Consider the following 10,016-nt stretch of genomic DNA (forward strand, 5'->3'; position numbering starts at 1 on the left):
AATGTGCCCATTTATAGTTTTCGAACACTATTTTAATATAAAAACAAACAATATATTAGATAAGCTTTGGTTTCATCGAATCGCAAATACCCTACCCGCAATGCTTTTGCAAATGAAAAAAGTTGGCTTTGGCTTTGGCTGGCTAAAGCTTCCTGCCACTACAAAGTATTTCTTTATAAATCAATGATATTTTCTTTTTCATTTTTCTAAACTTTTTTAAGCTAAAATTGCCAATAAAAACATTTGTAATTAAATGCAAGACCAAGAAGAAGGCCTAGACACAACATTAGTATCCGTATTTATATTAAAATCTCATCACACTTTGTGTAACTGCAGCACTGATTATTATATAATAAACAAAATATAAAGACGATGAGAATTGTAATTATTTTATTTAACACAAAAATTAAAGAAAATATGTAAAATATAAAATTTATTTAGAAGAGTTCGAACAGTAATGAAGAAACAACAACAACAAAAATTTGTTTATGTACGGACTATAAACTAATTAAATAAAAATTCGAATATTCCCTTAAATCACTGATGATGAGTACTTGGAAATAGTCGAAACAGCGTTGTATGGTAATCAACAGACTTAAATAACAAAAACTTGCTTATCCCGCACATCGTTTTATTGATCTAGGATAAATTTGCATAAACTCTATAGCCATTAAAATATGCCGAAAAATAAGCGCACATCCTTGTATGGATTTCTGACAAATTTGCATAAACTCTATAGTCATTAAAATAGGCCCGAAAATTAATTTAGTACGATAGTTTAAATATAGTATTATATTCTTGAATCTATGTTTATCGACAAAAATAGCAATTTTTTAACTCCTGCTCATGCTTAAATAAACCCCACATATATAGTCAATTATTTTCCATCTTTATAAAAAACACTTTCCATCTTTATAACCGCAAAATATTACATAAATTTGGTAACTGGTTGGATACTGGTTATATATAATCTTTGAATATAGTGATATTAAATATACTATAAAGAATTTTTAAATAATAGAAAATAATTAAATTTAAACATAATATATTGTTATTTTTAATAGATTGTTTTTTAAATATTTCACTTATAAATTTTATGATTATTGTTTCATGATCTATTTAATATGAAATAATAATTATAATTCTCAATTGCTTTCTTTTAGCTATTTTATATATAAGTATTATTAACTGATTCGCATTATTCCTTTTTAATATAAAATATCCTTTAAAGTATCGTTTCAAATTTCAGAAAATTGCCTTTCTGTTTTCCATATGATAAAAATTACGCTGTATCTGAAGTTTTTTATTTAATTATGTATAAATGTGGTAACTAGTTTAGGTACAATAAAGTCACTGTCAATGATTAAATGCCGAATTTAGCCAAGCCATTAGAAGTCAGTCTAAAATCACAAACATTTCCTTTATCGAGAGTCGTATAGAGATCCTTGTTTAAGGGGGACTTTTAAAAACTAACTGTATTGTCATAATCTGTATTGTCAAATTCTGTATTGTCACATATTTTCTTATTTTTTGTATTTTTTATATGTATATTTACTGTTAATATTTTTTAATTTTTTAAACGAAAAAATTCCAAATTATTTTAGTTACTCTTCTATATGCCACTATCTGTATCCTAGCCAGAAAAACATGTAATTCAAATTAACTCAGTGTTGTATACTACTACATCGCCTAATTCTGGAAGATCGAACTCTATATTCTTCCTGTTCATTTAATCAATTTTATCATGTCATAGTTAAAACCAACATAACAATTATAAAATGGGGTCGAAGAAGTAAACCAAACTGTTCACATAGCCATCTGGAGCAGACTGTCAATTATATCTTTAATATCCGAGTAACACCTTCTTATTTAAATATGTGCAGACTGATTTGCATGGAATGACTTCTGTTTATTTAATATATATATTGCTGTTAACATATTTATACATTTTGTGTCAGTGGCGTAGTCTGGATTGTGTCATGGGATCAATATATTAAGAAGTAGTTTCATTATTATTTAATTTGCATTTTAACGTCAATTATAATGGCAGTGACTATTTTACTTAATAGAAACTATTGAATTTAATAGAAAGGTTTCGAACAGTAGTGAACTACAACAACAAACGTTTTTTAATTATTTTAATTAATCCAATTTTTGGCTGACGATACAGCTGTTTCGAGTATTCGAGTATTCGAGTAATATTATTTGGTATTATCTGCCGGTTATGTATTCAAGGGGTATCATCCTACTATCCCAGCTGTTTAGAGTATTCGAGTAATATTATTTGGTATTATCTGCCGGTTATGTATTCAAGGGGTATCATCCTACTATCCCAGCTGTTTAGAGTATTCGAGTAATATTATTTGGTATTATCTGCCGATTATATATTCAAAGGGTATCATCCTATTATCCCAGCTGTTTCGAGTATTCGAGTAATATTATCTGGTATTATCTGCCGATTATATATTCAAGGAGTATCATTCTATTATCCCAGCTGTTTCGAGTATTCGAATAATACATTGTGACCGAAAGGTTTTCGGAAGTTCTCATTTAAAATTCGCGCGCTGTATATTTTTCGATATTTTAGTTTATGGGTAGTTTGGCAGCATCTTCCATTATTTACTATGCAAAGAAATGAGCGCTGATCTGTTCAGACAGTTCGGTTTTACGGCAGCTGTTGAAACCAGTTCCCCTCAGTAGTGCGTTGCGAAAAAACAATGGAAAAAAATATTGAACAAAGAGTTTGCATCAAATTTTGTGTTTCGAACGAAATTTCGTGTGCAGAATCGTTGCGAATGCTACAAAAGGCTTATGGGTAATCAGTTTTATCGAAAACTCAAGTTTATGAGTGGTACAAAGCCTTTCAGGACGGTCGTACGACCGTCGAAGACATGCCGCGTTCTGGACGACCTTCGGCCTCTACCACCGACGAAAACATTGAAAAGGCAAAGGAAATCGTGTTCCAAAATCCTCATGTGAGTGTTAGAGAGATAGCACGAGAGCTAGGCATCGGTCGTGAGAGCTATCCGCCGTAAACGGCCTCAATTGTGGAAGGATAATTCATGGATTTTTCATGACGATAATGCTCCCTCGCACCGAGCCAACATTATCAACGATTTTAAGGCCAAACATTCAATAAATACCATCGAACAGCCACCGTATTCACCTGATCTTGCACCGTGTGAATTTTTCCTGTTTCCCAAACTCAAATTACCACTCAGAGGAACGCGTTTTGAATCCATAGAAGACGTAAAACAGAATTCGCAGAGGGAACTCAAAGCAATACCGGAAAGCGCCTATAAAAAATGTTTTGATGATTGGAAGAAACGTTGGCATTTGTGTATCGCTTCTAATGGAGCATATTTTGAAGGAGATAAAATAAATATTGATGAAGATTAAGAATTTTGCGTTTGTACATTGTGACCGGAAACTTTTCGGTCACAATGTATTATTTGGTATTATCTGTCGATTATAAATTCAACGGGTATCATCCTATTGTCCCAATCCCCAAGCTAGACCATTGTTTTATGTTAATTAATTATTTGTAACTTTTCTGTTATATGTTTCCATAAGATACTGAATTTAATAATAATAACATTGAATTTGCTTTAGAAAACATATTTAAAGAATATTATTTATATTATTTTTTATACTGATAAGAAACTGAAAAAATTTAATAGTAAAAGATGAGAAAATGCAACCAAAACTAACTGTGTGAGATAAAACTTCACATTTTGAAATAGGGGAAGACAGTTGATGGTTTTGCTACGTACACAGTGGATTAGATACGTGATATGAATGTGTTCACATGGCCAGCTGATAGGTATACCCCTCCATTTATATATATATATTTTTTATTATTATTATTATAATTGTGTGTTTTATGAATGTTTCATCCACTTTCTCAAATTACATTCACAATCGCAGGCACCAAACATGACTCGGTTCTTAGATTTGGAATATGCATACACCACCGCCTATGGTTTCTGTGGACCTATTATGATTTTCACACACAAAATTTTAGCATGAAAGTGTGTTTCATCGATTCCATATTCATACACAAAATAGGAATATCACACGCAACAATTCCACAAAGACAAAGTTAATGATTACATATGAACATGAATTGTTACACCAGAACTAAATACAGCAAACACTTCACTTCGCTGTGAATGTCACGAGCCGTACACTTGCAGGTTCGTTCATTTGTTTGCGAGATTAAAGCGAATACAGATATCTAGAAACGTCGGTATGTGTGCGAATGTATCTTACATGCGTATGTTTGTATAAACAGGGGTATAAACACGAATTTCACATAAGATACAAAACAATCAAGCAAGCAACTTAAAACAAACACCAACTTACCGACAAACATACACTCAACCGCTGCGCTTTATATAGTAACGAACACACTAAAATTTAGTGTACTTACTAAATGTTCAGTGTTCTATGTAGCGTGTAGCCCGTATAGCCCGTATAGCGTATAGCATTAAGCGTGTAGAAGAGCGCAGAACTCAAAGCCCGACGGTGCCAAATACAAGACAATTACACACATTCCTGCATGTTAAAGTGGACACATATTCGCTCACAGTTCATACCTTAATATACTTTTAATAGATAGTTAGATACTTATTCAAAAAAAATATATATATTTTATAGTAAACTAATCAACAAACAATACAATGGAATTATCATGTTTTGCAACGATAACTAACTACTTCTCAATTTGTTTTAAATGTATTACACTGTGAAACCACACCAAGCTAACATAAACTACTCGAAAACATCCAAAATTCTATAGAGGAAGTCGTCGACTTCAAATGGTTACACAGATTTGTGCTCTTATCAGACAGAATTCTCGTGCTCAGAGCAATGAAGATGCAAGTTCATCTGCACAATGCCATTGACAGCGCATACAAATCCAAACCATACAGAAAAGTGCATATGTGTACATTGACCTTACCTGTGTGCATGGCAATACTATCTGAATTATGTCCCAACCTATTGTTTTTTTTTACTTTCAAATACATGTAAAACAAGATTAATTGTGCCAAGGTTACCGTACTCATGAAATATGTAGAAATATAAAGTGCATAGTCTTCGACAAGTGACGGCCATACAATCTCGTATTGGTTGTACAGTATTTTAGATTAATAACTTTATTTGATAACATAGATTAGTTCTTTTTTATATAGAATATTATATATAACATATTCATTTTATCTAATATATAGTATTTAAGAGATTTTAAGAGTTTCCATGTAATTGGAAACTTAAAAATATCAATAATATTTTGGAGTTGATAGAAGTGAGTACCTATTTAAAGTTGCCACAATCTTTAAAATATCAAGAGTTAAGAATGAATACAGACAAATACTAAATATAGATCTGTAAATACTTTATTTAGAGTTGCCATAGTTTTAAATGATCAATAACAGTTATAAATTGAGAAAAACAATTTTTTTATTTAGAGTTGCCACAGATTAAATGATCAATAACAGTTATAAATAGACAGAAGCAACTACTTTATTAAGAGTTCCCATAACTTCAAGTGATCAATAACAGTTATAAATAGACAGAAGCAACTACTTTATTAAGAGTTCCCATAGCTTCAAGGGATCAATAACAGTTATAAATTGACAAAAGCAAATACTTTATTTAGAGTTGCCATAAGTCGTTAAAATATCAATAACAGTTATTTAATACGAAGAAATAAGAACTTTGCGCAAGTAATTTTGAATATTCTGGTTTACCAATTTCGTTCCAATCTATCAGACTTTAATAGGCTTCAAATTATTATTATGGGTTATACCAATTATGGTTATTTACCCAGGTATAAACAAAATGTAACGAGAATTTTTATTTTTTTTGTTTTGAAGAGAGTTTATTTAATCTTGAGTATTTAAGGTATGTCCCATAAAGCAGTCCTATTTTGAGTTTATACTTAATAGTTTCCAAATTCTGCCTTTAAAGAAACCTTATTAGAACGATTTTTTAGGCGTGAAAAGTTTGGAACTTGCTTTGTGATTTCGTTTTTATTTAATTTATTGTTCAAAACGACGTTCTCTAGGGTTCCTGGGCGATTTTGTGCATTACAGCGATATTATGTTTCACCACGAACTGTTGTCTTAATTAATTCTTAATAAATATATTCAAAAGTTTTCATAGACATTGTCAAGTATAAGGCGTAAAACATCACTTTTTCTTTTGCAAGCTTTCTAATGGTAATTCTGTTGATAGCAAAGCACAATTCGTAATCATAATAGATCTTTCTGGCTAAACGCAATTTTTGGAATTGTTAGCCTGACATTTGTAGGCATTAGCACCGTATCTTAATAACAGCTTCAAGCGGATCTAACCAAAGACTGATTATGTTCAAAAATTCTGTATATATGTTATATTACTACATATTATATAATAAAACATATAATATAATACATAATCTCTCTTGAACTCTACTGGAATGATTCGTAATGATATAATTAAAACGAATTAAATAAATTGATACCATTTCATTAGATAAAAGTAAGATTTCAAACCACATAATTAGAGAGCATACAATATTAGCTGAGACTAGGCTATTATTTATAAAATCCACCTTGCAGTAATAGTACACCTTTTATCTAGGTATACATGATTGAGCTTCAAAGATTCATTTAAATTCGTTAGGTACGATGTATTTGTTTTCTTGGAAGGACAAAACCCTTATGTTCACATGTCAAAAATATCTTCACAGAAGAATATATAAGAAGACGTTATATATCTTGCAAAAATATTGAGTGTCGTTTCTCGTATATCACACCAACAATTATTAAAATGTTAACTAATCAACTAAGCAGGACATGAGTTTTTAAAAAAGACACTAAGTGAGCTAACTATATATACAAGCTATATATAGGTACTTATTATTTGGTTAATAATAATTTCGGTTCTTGGTCTAAACTTTTGCAATGGTGGAGTCTTTAAAAATATTTAGGTTTCGTTTAAAAAAATAACCCATTTTATTTATTTATTTTTTCATTTACTTATATTTATTTAAAAAAATTTATTTTTTGACCTATAACTTCCAGTGCTTCTCGTAACTCTTCTCTTAACTTCCTTAACTTCTCTTAACTCCTAGCCGATGTGAAATGGAGCTATAGAGAACGCCGATATGCCGATATTACTCTCAATTGATAGTATATTTAATGAAATTTTTGTCATCTGACGGGCAGAAAATAATCTTAAAAAGCTTCAGATTCTAATAGAATGTTTTAAGAACCCTATTAACTTTTTAGAGCTTTTCCAAAACTTATTGGGATCATTGACTGAATTAGACTTAGAAAAAGGGGTGTGCTGTGGTAATATTATTAAAATTTCTTAAGTTAAGATTCTATAACTTTTTGAGAATTATTTTATGTTTAAGATTCTGTGAATTTTTAAGGAAACTTATAGGTCTAGGATATAACGTTTTAATATGATTTTGGGAAAAATTGTCTAATGTATATGATTTTCAACTACTAAAAGACGATTAAAAACTATTTAATAATATATCTAAAGATGTTGGGTAATATTATTTTCATAATGTGGTACCCCAGAATATTTGAGTATGATATCCATACATATGTATGTATATCTATAAATGTACATATTGATATTCAAATACATGCATCAGGTATATCTTATTAATACAATTAATAATTATGTTACGCACATTATAGCACACGATATACTGTCCATACATATGTATTATTATATTATGAATATTATGTATGGCCATGCATTGATGAATCTGATAACACACGAAGAACTGCATGTATACGCATATTCCATATTCGTGTAAGTCCTATTCATCTTTCACACGGATGTTTTTCACCGTTTTCGTATACGTACACAGCGTACGTGCACGGCTGATGCGCAATACAAATTTAACGAAAATTTAGTGGTGAATATTCGAACAGGCTGACAGCAATAGTAGCCACCGATCCGATTCCGAAATTAATGGCCTAGTTGTTGCTCTTCTGCAAAGTAAGTCAATCTATTGTAGTGCGCGAAAGGGGCCAAGAACACCAACAAACACAAAACAGCAAACATACTCGCATGCATATTCCCATATACAATAAACACGTACGTTTGTACCAGTGGATGTACGAGTAGGTATGACGGAAATACACAGTTTTACTTAATGTGATACGATACGCAAATACGTCAAACAGTTTGCGTGCATGTACGAGTGCTTCAAACAGAGAATAAAACTTTGGCTCTGAGTAAGAAACAATTTATAAGACATACAAAACATACAAACTTAACCATAAAGCTCCAACACACTTCTACACTTCTCCTACATACCTACTATTCCCACTTAGCTGTGACTGTTGCTTGCACTTGTAATTGGTTTTTGATTAGCAAAAGTAGTGACGCGAAATTCTTACTTACCGAACTTCTTCAAATTACGAAAATCATCAAAAAAGTTCTACCAGAACGTGTATAAGACTCAATGAAGCTAGGATACTTTAAAATGAAGAAAGGCACTACTACCCCAAAAAATTGAGCCATAACATATGTTTATATATGCGAGTAAAATTATTAAGTAAGACCATAATAAGGCACTATAATATATTCACATTAGTGAAAAACTAAATACTAATTTCCTAATACTAACTAAACTGACATTATTCTAGAGCTACCCAAGTACTACCAGTGCTATCAAAAAATTTAACTCATTCAGTTTATATATAAGTGTATTGTAGTATATGCCCAGTCATACCAAGAAACTGATGCCTCTCTACATATGGCCTCATTTTTCTTACTCCCTAGACGACAACGAAGGATCATGATTTGGTTGCCGTAAAATTTTTCTGCTAGATTTAGGCTTCTGCTTGCATAAGCAATTAGTTTCTCAACCCCATCATCGTCTTGACTTAGTTTCACATTTACAGTATAATTATTATCATTTGTTTATACAAAAAATTATTTGTCCAAATACGGACAAATTAGAATAGCACCACTAGTTAAACCATCTTCCAGCAATTGTTAGTCATTATACTTGAGACTGATTCAATTATTTTCTTCTTTATAGCAATATTGTGAGTAACAAAGGCGTGAATTCTTCATAGCAGCAAGTTTATTGGGAGCGGTTTGGATACCACGTAGCGTTACTACATGTCACATCAAACACGATAATAAAAGCAACTCTGCCACCAATACTACCAGACTTGATAAAAATTGCTTATTACGAATGTCTGGAACACTTGCTGACTATAATAAAAAATGACTCTGCCGTAAACATCGCCAGACAAGGTAATAAATTTATTATTACGAACTTTTACTTATTGTAAATGTCTGAAATACTTTCCAACGATAAGAAAAAATAGGTCATAGACGCGGCCAGACAAGATAATATATTTAGTGTTGAGAACATCGTCAGAAAAGCTAATAAATTTCTTATTACGAACCTCTGGAATACGGACTAAATATAAACCGGCTAAGAATGGATTTCTTATAAAGCGTATATAAGATAGTCGCAGATATAATAAATAATTTACGGAATTCAGAAACCATACTTGAATTTATTAGTCATTGCATTACGTAGGGTTTGTCATAATTTATTAATTTTTCAAAATAAATATTATAATAATTAATGGATATCAATTCCTTGCGCTCTATCATAATGAAGCCAAAACTATTTCAATGCTAATTTAACACTTCAACCTATCAATTTTTGACTGTTTATCAATATGAGTCTTAAACTATTTACACTCTACTTCCACACTAGAACGGCCCGAAACTTTGCAGACTATAATTAATGAGGCCTTATCACAGATCAATCCGAATTATTGGTTGGAACAACTTGAGTTAGCATAGTAGAGGCTCTAAGTTACAATGTAATCCTCACATTATCAATAATAATTATAGATTTGTTTCTACCACCATTAATTTGATTAATCAAGTTTCCTAAATTTTAGACCTATTAACCTCTCGTGTCTCCATGTGATGTCTAAAAAGAAATTTTTTTATTGATATTTCACTAATCTGTG

General features: G+C 31.0%; 2 protein-coding genes across 2 annotated transcripts in view; one reads left to right on the forward strand and one right to left on the reverse strand.

Moving 5' to 3' along the window:
- LOC119676703 (cadherin-86C-like) overlaps positions 1-10,016 on the reverse strand; it is a 373,671-nt gene that overhangs the window by 185,166 nt on the left and 178,489 nt on the right. The gene's annotated exons all lie outside the window — the stretch shown is intronic.
- LOC119676708 (kelch-like ECH-associated protein 1B) overlaps positions 1-10,016 on the forward strand; it is a 19,049-nt gene that overhangs the window by 3,317 nt on the left and 5,716 nt on the right. The gene's annotated exons all lie outside the window — the stretch shown is intronic.

Source organism: Teleopsis dalmanni, chromosome 2 (genome assembly GCF_002237135.1).
Source record: "Teleopsis dalmanni isolate 2A chromosome 2, ASM223713v2, whole genome shotgun sequence".
Classification (NCBI taxonomy): Eukaryota; Metazoa; Arthropoda; class Insecta; order Diptera; family Diopsidae; genus Teleopsis; species Teleopsis dalmanni.